This window comes from Salvelinus sp. IW2-2015, linkage group LG1 (genome assembly GCF_002910315.2).
Source record: "Salvelinus sp. IW2-2015 linkage group LG1, ASM291031v2, whole genome shotgun sequence".
NCBI lineage: Eukaryota > Metazoa > Chordata > Actinopteri > Salmoniformes > Salmonidae > Salvelinus > Salvelinus sp. IW2-2015.
In genome coordinates, this window is record NC_036838.1 from 29,338,860 (window position 1) to 29,348,043 (window position 9,184).

A 9,184-nucleotide genomic window follows, 5' to 3' on the forward strand; every position below is an offset into this window, starting at 1 on the left:
AACAGAGTGTGGACAGTATCCTCATTATAAGGTRACTATATAAGATTATAAAAACTTTCATCAGAGTTGTGTACAATGTTATTATAGTAAACGAAAACTGAAACGAAAACCAATCATGAAAAAAATATTTTGTAAACTGAAATAAAATAATTAACCGACGTGTTTGAAAAACTAAAACTATACTGAAACTATTATCTTTGACTCCAAAATAAACTTTTTTTATTTTATTTTTTATTTCACCTTTATTTAACCAGGTAAGCCAATTGAGAACAAGTTCTTATTTACAACTGCARCCTGCCCAAGATAAAGCAAAGCAGTGCGACAAAAACAACAACACAGAGTGACATGGAATAAACAAGCGTACAGTCAATAACACAATAGAAAAAAAGYCTATATACAGTGTGTGCAAATGGCGTAAGGAGGTAAGGCAATAAATACGCCATAGTAGCGAAGTAATTACAATTCAGAAAAGCAACACTGGAGTGATAGATGTGCAGATGATGATGTGCAAGTAGAAATACTGGTGTGCANCAACTTAAGCAATTTTTGCAATTCGTTCCAGTCATTGGCAGCAGAGAACTGGAAGGAAAGGTGGCCAAAGGGGATGTTGGCTTTGGGAATGACCTGTGAGATATACCTGCTGGAGCGCGTGCTACGGGTGGGTGTTGTTATCGTGACCAGTGAGCTGAGATAAGGCGGAGCTTTACCTAGCAAAGACTTATAGATGACCAAGAGCCAGTGGGTCTGGCGACGAATATGTAGCGAGGGCCAGCCGACGAGAGCATACAGGTCGCAGTGGTGGGTGGTATATGGGGCTTTGGTGACAAAATGGATGGCACTGTGATAGACTACATCCAGTTTACTGAGTAGAGTGTTGGAGGCTATTTTGTAAATGACATCGCAGAAGTCGAGGATCGGTAGGATAGTCAGTTTTACGAGGATATGTTTGGCTGTGTGAGTGAAGGAGGCTTTCTTGCGAAATAGGAAGCCGATTCTAGATTTCATTTTGGATTGGAGATGTTTAATATGAGTCTGGAAGGAGAGTTTACAGTCTAGCCAGACACCTAGGTATTTGTAGTTCTCCGCATATTCCAAGTCAGAACCGTCCAGAGTAGTGATGCTAGAAGGGCGGACGGGTGTGGGCAGCGATTGGTTGAAAAGCATGCATTTAGTTTTACTAGTGTTTAAGAGCAGTTGGAGGCCACGGAAGGAGTGTTGTATGGCATTGAAGCTCGTTTGGAGGTTTGTTAACTCAGTGTCCAAGGAAGGGCCAGATGTATACCGAATGGTGTCGTCTGCGTAGAGGTGGATCAGTGATTCACCCGCAGCAAGAGCAACATTGTTGATATATACAGAGAAAAGGGTCGGCCCGAGATTTGAACCCTGTGGTACCCCATAGAGACTGCCAGAGGTCCGGACAACAGGCCCTCCGATTTGACACGCTGAACTCTATTTGAGAAGTAGTTAGTGAACCAGGCGAGGCAGTAATTTGAGAAACCAAGGCTGTTGAGTCTGCCGATAAGAATACGGTGATTGACAGAGTCGAAAGCCTTTGCCAGGTCGATGAAGACGGCTGCACAGTACTGTCTGTTATCGATGGCGGTTATGATATCGTTTAATACCTTGAGCATGGCTGAGGTGCACCCGTGACCAGCTCGGAAACCGGATTGCACAGCGGAGAAGGTACGGTGGGATTYGAAATGGTCAGTGATCTGTTTATTAACTTGGCTTTCGAATACTTTAGAAAGGCAGGGCAGGATGTATATAGATCTGTAACAGTTTGGGTCTCGAGTGTCACCTCCTTTGAAGAGGGGGATAACCGYGGCAGCTTTCCAATCTTTAGGGATGTCAGACGATACAAAAGAGAGATTGAACAGACTGGTAATAGGGGTTGCAATAATGGCGGCGGATAATTTTTGAAAGAGAGGGTCCAGATTGTCTAGCCCATTTGATTTAAAATAAAATAAAACCCAGCATGAATTATGTTTARTTTTAGTTTCATTAAACTATGGCCAAAAATYGAATGGGGTTTTCAAGCTTTTGGGGAATTTTCAAGCAACTGAATCTGGCAGGTTAATGTGGCCAGGAGATGGCGATGTTTCAAAAAGGCCTAGCTTGTGCATCACTGTCACTAGCGATCACTTGCTAAAAGATCAAAAAACATCTAGGTGGCTAACTTTAATTATTCTTATATGAAAACCACCATATTYTTTTGCACCAGTCTCGGCGCTATTCCTTTCAAATCCAAGTCACATTAAGATGAATCCCAAATGTGCGAAGAGTCTGGTGAACCAACATGTCAAATTTGGCCTTCGTTAGCCAATATAGAAACTCCCGGCGCATTGGCTTAATCAGCTGAATCTGCCAACCAATCTTCTCCCACAACACTTTCCCCCTAGCCATCCCCGGTACGCTAGCACAAGCACAAAGCCATGCCTCACAGTCGTGTGATTTGATGATGACAAATACTTTACTCAAGGTCAATCCCATAGAATTCTATGGTCAKCCCCACTAAGGCTAACTTTGAATCGTTGATGTACCAGGCTTATATGCGCTGTGMGCAATAGCCTGGGGACAAGGTTACATTAAGATTGACTTTATAATTTAAACTTAGCCTAACCTTAGCACTCAAGAACCCAAGGACATACACCCATAGGGTTCTAATTTGAACAATGKACCACAGAGAGGCCTACATGTACAACTGTACAGACTCTGTGCCTACAAGTTGATAATCACTGCGTTCAATACGGAAACTTCAGAAATTCTWCTTTCATATCAGCCCAAAATTATTTTACAAATACATTTTAACACAGATTCCCACTGAGGTTTTTTGAGCTAATGGAAACTTGGGAGGGAACCAAAAAAACTGTCGGCCCAAAGCTGTGTTACACAAAAAAAACTACTGTGGAAATCTGTGGTAAAACTAAGTGTATCTTTTTAATTTGTAAAGTTATTTTGGGATGATAATCAAGTTGAGCGTTCAATCAAGGATCAATTGTTTCTAGATAGAGCATTTCACGCTTGACCAAATCACCTCAGCTAACTGAAACTAAACTGAATTAAAAATTAAAAATTAAAAAACAAATAGAAATAAAAKAAAAATATAAAAAACTACAATAACCTTGGTTGTGTACATCATTATACACCATATATTAATAATGACGTCAATCATCATAGAAATCACCCAAACACTTAATTGAGTGACCAATTCAGACAAGCAGACATGGCAATTTATTTTGGATTGTTAAGGTTTTCAGAAAGGCAAAAGAACAACCAGACATTGTATTTATTTACAAACTAGAACAACATTTGCTGAAGAGTATTCACTTCTTTCTTTCTTAAATGTATTTTCTTTCTCTCTTTTTTTATGTATAACTGCTACCAAAATACAATGTTTATTGGCCTGTCATTTGAGTGTTTTGCAGTTCAATCTTGTGTTTATTTCAGTTTTGTCCCTCAGAAATGCACAGATTGTTTTAAATGTCAATTCCTTCATCAGTCAGTGGCTTAATTCTCTCTAATATAACAATAACAACTTAATCCCTTAAATTGTCCTCTACCTGTACACAATTAGCTGTTAATGAAGTATTTTAAAAGTCTCCAGTCTCCTATTGGTTGTCTGTGTGTCCCGTTGCCCTCTTTCTTGGCGTGTGATAGGTCGATGCCACGTCCAGGTGTGTGTGTGTTGCAATTCTAGTCTCCTATTGGTTGACCTTGCGTTCGTTGCTCTCTTTTGATAAGTCCATACCCGGCGAGGAGCTCGACAGACATATCCGACATCCCATAATCATCATAAACGCCCTACGGAAGGATCTATTGAAGAACCCATACAAGAAYGGGTTAAGCGACGAGTTAACATACCCCAGCCACAGGAAAAACTCCCACACCTCCACCGCTGTGCTGTAGTCGATGAAGGGATCCACGATGTTGACGGTGAAGAAGGGAAGCCAGAAGAGKAGAAAGACCCCCATGATGATCCCCAGGGTCTTAGCTGCCTTCCTCTCCCTCCTCATGGCGTTGCGRTGCCTYTGCTTCTTGCTGGAGTCCTTGCCCACCCCGGCMGAAAACTGGCTCTCCATGGCGCTGATCTGCATGGCCTGCCGCTTGGCCGCCTTGTAGATCTTCCAGTAGGCYGCYAGCATGAYGCCCATGGGCAGGTAGAAGGCCACCAGGGAGGCCATGACGGCGTAGACGCGGTTGACCAGGAAGACGCAGGCGTCCTCGGGCGGCATGGGCACCATGTTCACCCCGGCCTTGTGGAGGCCCAGCATGATGGGGCCGAAGGAGATGAGTAACGGGACGGCCCAACAGACCACGATCAGGAAGGCTACCCGGCCCTGGGACATTTTCAGGTGGTAGACCAAGGGGTTACACACGGCATAGTAGCGGTCGAAGGCAATGCAGCTGAGGTGGAATATGGATGCGGTGCACAGCATGACGTCCAGGCTGGAGTGGACCCGGCAGAAGAGGGCGCCGAAGAKCCAGCAGCCCTCCACGGTGCGCACCATGCTGTAGGGCATGACCACCAACCCCACCAGGCAGTCGGCCACCGCCAAGGACATGACGAACGAGTTGGTGGGCGACTGCAGCTGCTTGTAGTAAGCGATGGCCAAGACCACCAGGAAGTTGCCCACCACTGTGCACAAGATGCCCGCCGTAAAGAAGGCGTACAGGATCACCCGAGATGCCTGGTGCCTCGACGACGTAGCGCAGAAGTCCTCCAGGTCGCCATGGAGAGAAGAAAGGTTGGCATCACCATCCAGATCCTCGGGCCATCCCAAACTGGTATTATCCATGGCTTGGTCTTGTTCTGTCAAAATACACACAACATCCATGATGTGAACGTTTTGGCATGATATAGCAGTAGGGTGAGACATTTCCAAAACAGAACATATTGCCCCTGTGAGCATTCTGTATGCTCAAACAATCTTACCAATACAAACAAACCACCCAGAATTATGTTGGTTCTGCTTAATCCATCCMTCTCCAAGGCACTTTATCGTTAGTTAAACCTTAAATGGTGTGTTTTTAGCCTGGCAGAAGAAGCTGATAGTTCTGGTGCCGGGTTCGGGTTCCTATCTAGACGGCAATCTCCTTGGTGGTTTATCTGAGGAAAACCAGATGCTCTCTCCTCCTCTCTCTCTCTCTCTCTCTCTCTCTCTCTCATCTCTCTCTCTCTCTCTCTCTCTCTCTCATCTTCTCTTCTCTCTCTCTCTCTCTCTCTCTCTCCTTCTCTTCTCTCTCCTCTGTCTCTCTGTCTCTCTCTCTCTCTCTCTCTCTCTCTCCTCTCTCTCTTCCCTTCTCTCTCTCTCTCTCCCTCTCTCTCTCTCGTTTATCTACAAGCCTCGGCCAGCACAAAGGAAATGACAAGTGAACAATGTTGCAAATCTTATCAGAAACGATCAAACAGCACAAGACACCTCCCCAGTAAACATGCTCCACACTGGCATGATTAGCCCCATGTATTGGCCAACATTTGGCCAATGCGCCCTTTGCTATTTAACAGGGATTTATTAGATTTTTTCATTTAAAAATTATACACTTAATTAAATGCATCAATTCAGTGGGTCATTTTCCGCAAAAACACTAGAGCGTCAAAGTGCGAGGCACATCGTCTCTTCTATGTTGGTGCCCTGGCTCCACGGTGTGAACAGAGTATGAGCGAGGCCATGCACATGGACAGATACTGTGTTGAACAGTCACACACAGAGCAGCGAAGTCTTGCATCTGCATGCATCTCAATATCTGCCAGTACCTGCTCATAGGCACAAGTCATTTGCTGAGCGTTACCTTTAAGTTTTCTATTATAAAGTAGCCTTAAGTTTTTTATAAGTGAGATTGACGATTCATCATTTTTTTATGTATCCATCACAACAACAGAACACTTAAAACTGGAAACAACACTCCAAAAAGGAACCTGTTGGCAAACAACAACCTAAAATTATTCTAAAGGACCCCTGCCTTTAGCTGGACGCTTTGAGTGTGGAGCTAGCCCCTGTTGGCTGGTGTGGGCTGGCCCCTGGCGTGGGGCTGGGGCCCGTTTGCGTGTGGGCTGGCCCCTGTGCTGTGTGGGCTGGTGTGGGCTGGTGGCCCTGTTGGCTGGTGATGGGCTGGCCCCATGTTCGGTCTGGTGCTGGGCTGGCCCCTGTCTGGCTGGATGTGGGCTAGGCCCTGTTGGGCCTGGTGTTGGCTGGCCCCTGTTTGGGGCTGTGGCTTGCCCTGTGGTGGTGTGCTGCCCCTGTTGGGCTGGTTGTGGGGCTCGGCACCTTGTTGGGCTGGTGTGGGCTGGCCCCTGTGGTGGTTGGGCTAGGCTGTTGGGCGGTGTGGGCGCCCTGTTGCTGGTGGCGCTGCCCCGTTGGCTGGTGGCCCTGGGCGTGCGCTCTCCTGTTGGGCTGGTCTGTGCGGCTAGCACCTCGTTGGCTCGGTCGTGCGGCATCCGTGGGCCCTTGTTGGGCTGTGTCGGCTGGCCCTCGATTGGGCTGTCGTGGGCTGCCCCTCGTCTGGCTGCGCTTGTGCGGTCGGCCCCCTGATCTCGGCGCTGGCTGTTGGGCTAGCCCCCTGTTGGGCTCGGTGTGACGGCTGGGCCCCCTGTTGCGATGTGTGGAGGCTTGCCAGTTGGGCTGTGTGGGCTGGACATGTCATGGCGCTGGTGTGCGGCCTGGCCCTAGTTGGGCTGGGTGCTGGAGTGCACCTGCGGGCTGGTGTGGGCTGGCCCCTGTTGGGCTGGTGTGGGCTGGCCCCTGTTGGGCTGGTGTGGGCTGGCCCCTGTTGGGCTGGTGTGGGCTTGGTGTGTGCTAGCCCGTGCTCACCTTGCTCAACTACCCACATGGGGCCAATGGGGTCATGTTTGCTGGGATGATGCCTATGTGGGACTCGGAGGCGGCAATTTTGGAAAACTGTCAAGCACAATGCAAAAGAAAGCACTTTGTTTGACCTTCCCTGGGCTCTCTTTTCCCCAGTGGAACCTTCAAGAATATTCCCCTGTGGATACAGCTGTCATCAGTTCTGTTGGAATGGAACTGTCCGCAGGAAACATAATCACACACTGTGACAGATAGTCAGGCATAACGTTTTACACCATTCAACTGAACCCTTTGGGTGACCCATTTAACCGTGGCACAAAGCAGTATACTCCTTTCTCTCCTGAACGTAACTGATGCTTGCAGGGTGTTCTGGTGATTTCCTATCTGGCAGGTTGGTAGAGTAGGTTGTTCGTKGTCAAGTACGGTGTCCATATTAGAATAGCATCTGTCCACAAACTGTCCTAACATGTCCACTATACTCCTGAGAAGGGCTGATTGAAAGCAGGGTTAGCACTGCTTTGCTGTTGCAGTGATAATGTCTAATCTGTTAGACATTATCATGCACAGTGAACGTAATATTACTCAGATGGGCGTTTGGTACGCAACTCATCGAGTGACTGCGGTAGGAAAGCAGCAGCAGGAGATGTTCATTGTTTGGGAGACTAAAGCAGAGCGAAACGGTTCTGGTTCAGTAAGAATTGCTTTTTAATTAACACCAAAGGGACTGTCGTGCTRTAGTGAGGGGAAAGGGAAGGGGGCCGAGTGAAGCAATATCCCCTGCTCCTGTCAGTCATACTGACATGCCAAAACAAAGGCCTTCGTCATCATCATCATCATCATCTTTATCACGGTCACGGTACTTGTGAATATTGTTGCCACTACTACCATCATTATCATCAACAGCGCTGTCATTCCTATTCTGGCCATCTTAGTCGTCATCGTTGTCATCGTTCTCAGGAGCAGAATTCACGCTTTTACCAGAGACCAAATAGCAAGAAGGAACACCATTCCTCTCATCTTATGACAGTTGACCTGATTCGATCAGATAGTTCTCACCTTTCCTTATTTATACTTAAACCAATACTGCATTTGTAAATCAAGCAACTCCACATAACCTACTTATATCGGCCCTGCAATGAAACAGAATCGAATCAAAGTTCTCGGCCTGACACAGAATGTCTCGTCTCAAATGTTACCATATTCCCTATATAGTGCACGAATTTTACTAGGGCCCCACACCACTATAAAGAGTACGCAGACAGAGAATGTCTGTGGGACAATTAATGGAACAAGCAGTTCGATTTGGATTGTCCCAGACTCCACATTTACAGAAAGTTCTATCTCAATCAGTAAATCAGTGGGTCAAATCAACTAGGCTTCTCTGAAAAGAATCTCCACTAAACTCGATATGTTGTCTCTTTCCAGTGCATGATGGTTTTGGGAGCTTTGGAAGTTGGTTCAATGGATCAAGGGCCACGATGGATCTCGGTCGATGTGATTACAGAAATATGTTATGTTCTCCCAACTTCACAGACAGACAGACTCCACACAGTGCGCACAAACACACACACACACACACGCACACACACACACACTCACACACACACATCACCCCACACACAAACACCTTCAAAAACAAAGTATGAGTACAAACTAAAATAATAACTCTACCCAGTGCACATAGGGTTGCTTGTTGCTTCTGGTCTTCTAAGAAGGGGGGCGTGTGAACTGACACAGACAGACAGAACACGGCGCCCACTACTGAGTGGTCAAGAGAGGGGGGCAGAACACATCAGAACAGTAGCAGGGAATGTGTGTGGGTGTTTGTGTTTGTGCAAGTCTTTCTGAGGTTGGAAGAACGTGTGTGTATGAGAGAGAGAGCCTGTCATCCTCAACTCGATCTCATCGTTTCGATGTATTATAGATGAACATCTATTTTTGACTCGTTCATTTTGTGTGGTTACAGGATAAGAACAGAAACTGAGTCATTGAACACTGGTCACTTTAATAATGTTTACCCACTGTTTTACCCACTTTATATGTATATACTGTATTCTAGTCATGGCTCATCCTATATAACTACTGCTGTACACCTTTTCTATTCATATACTGTCCATACTGTCCATACACACCATTATATACATATACACAAATAAATATATATATATATATTCTGCACTCTTACATTGCTCAATCTGACATGTCTTTCTTTTTTGGGGGGGGGGGTGATTTATGTGTATAGTTTTTTAATTGTTTTATTTTATTACTGAACTGTTGGAGCGAGAAACACGAGCATTTCACTGCACCTGCGACAACCTCTGCACATCTCTGCGCGCGGCCAATAAACTTAGATTTGTCTTGATTCTAAACAACTCAAAGAG

At 46.0% G+C, this 9,184-nt stretch overlaps 1 pseudogene; it reads right to left on the reverse strand.

Moving 5' to 3' along the window:
• Nucleotides 1-3,401: 3,401 nt before the first annotated feature.
• Nucleotides 3,402-4,800, reverse strand: LOC111968050 (5-hydroxytryptamine receptor 4 pseudogene; annotated as a pseudogene).
• Nucleotides 4,801-9,184: the final 4,384 nt, after the last annotated feature.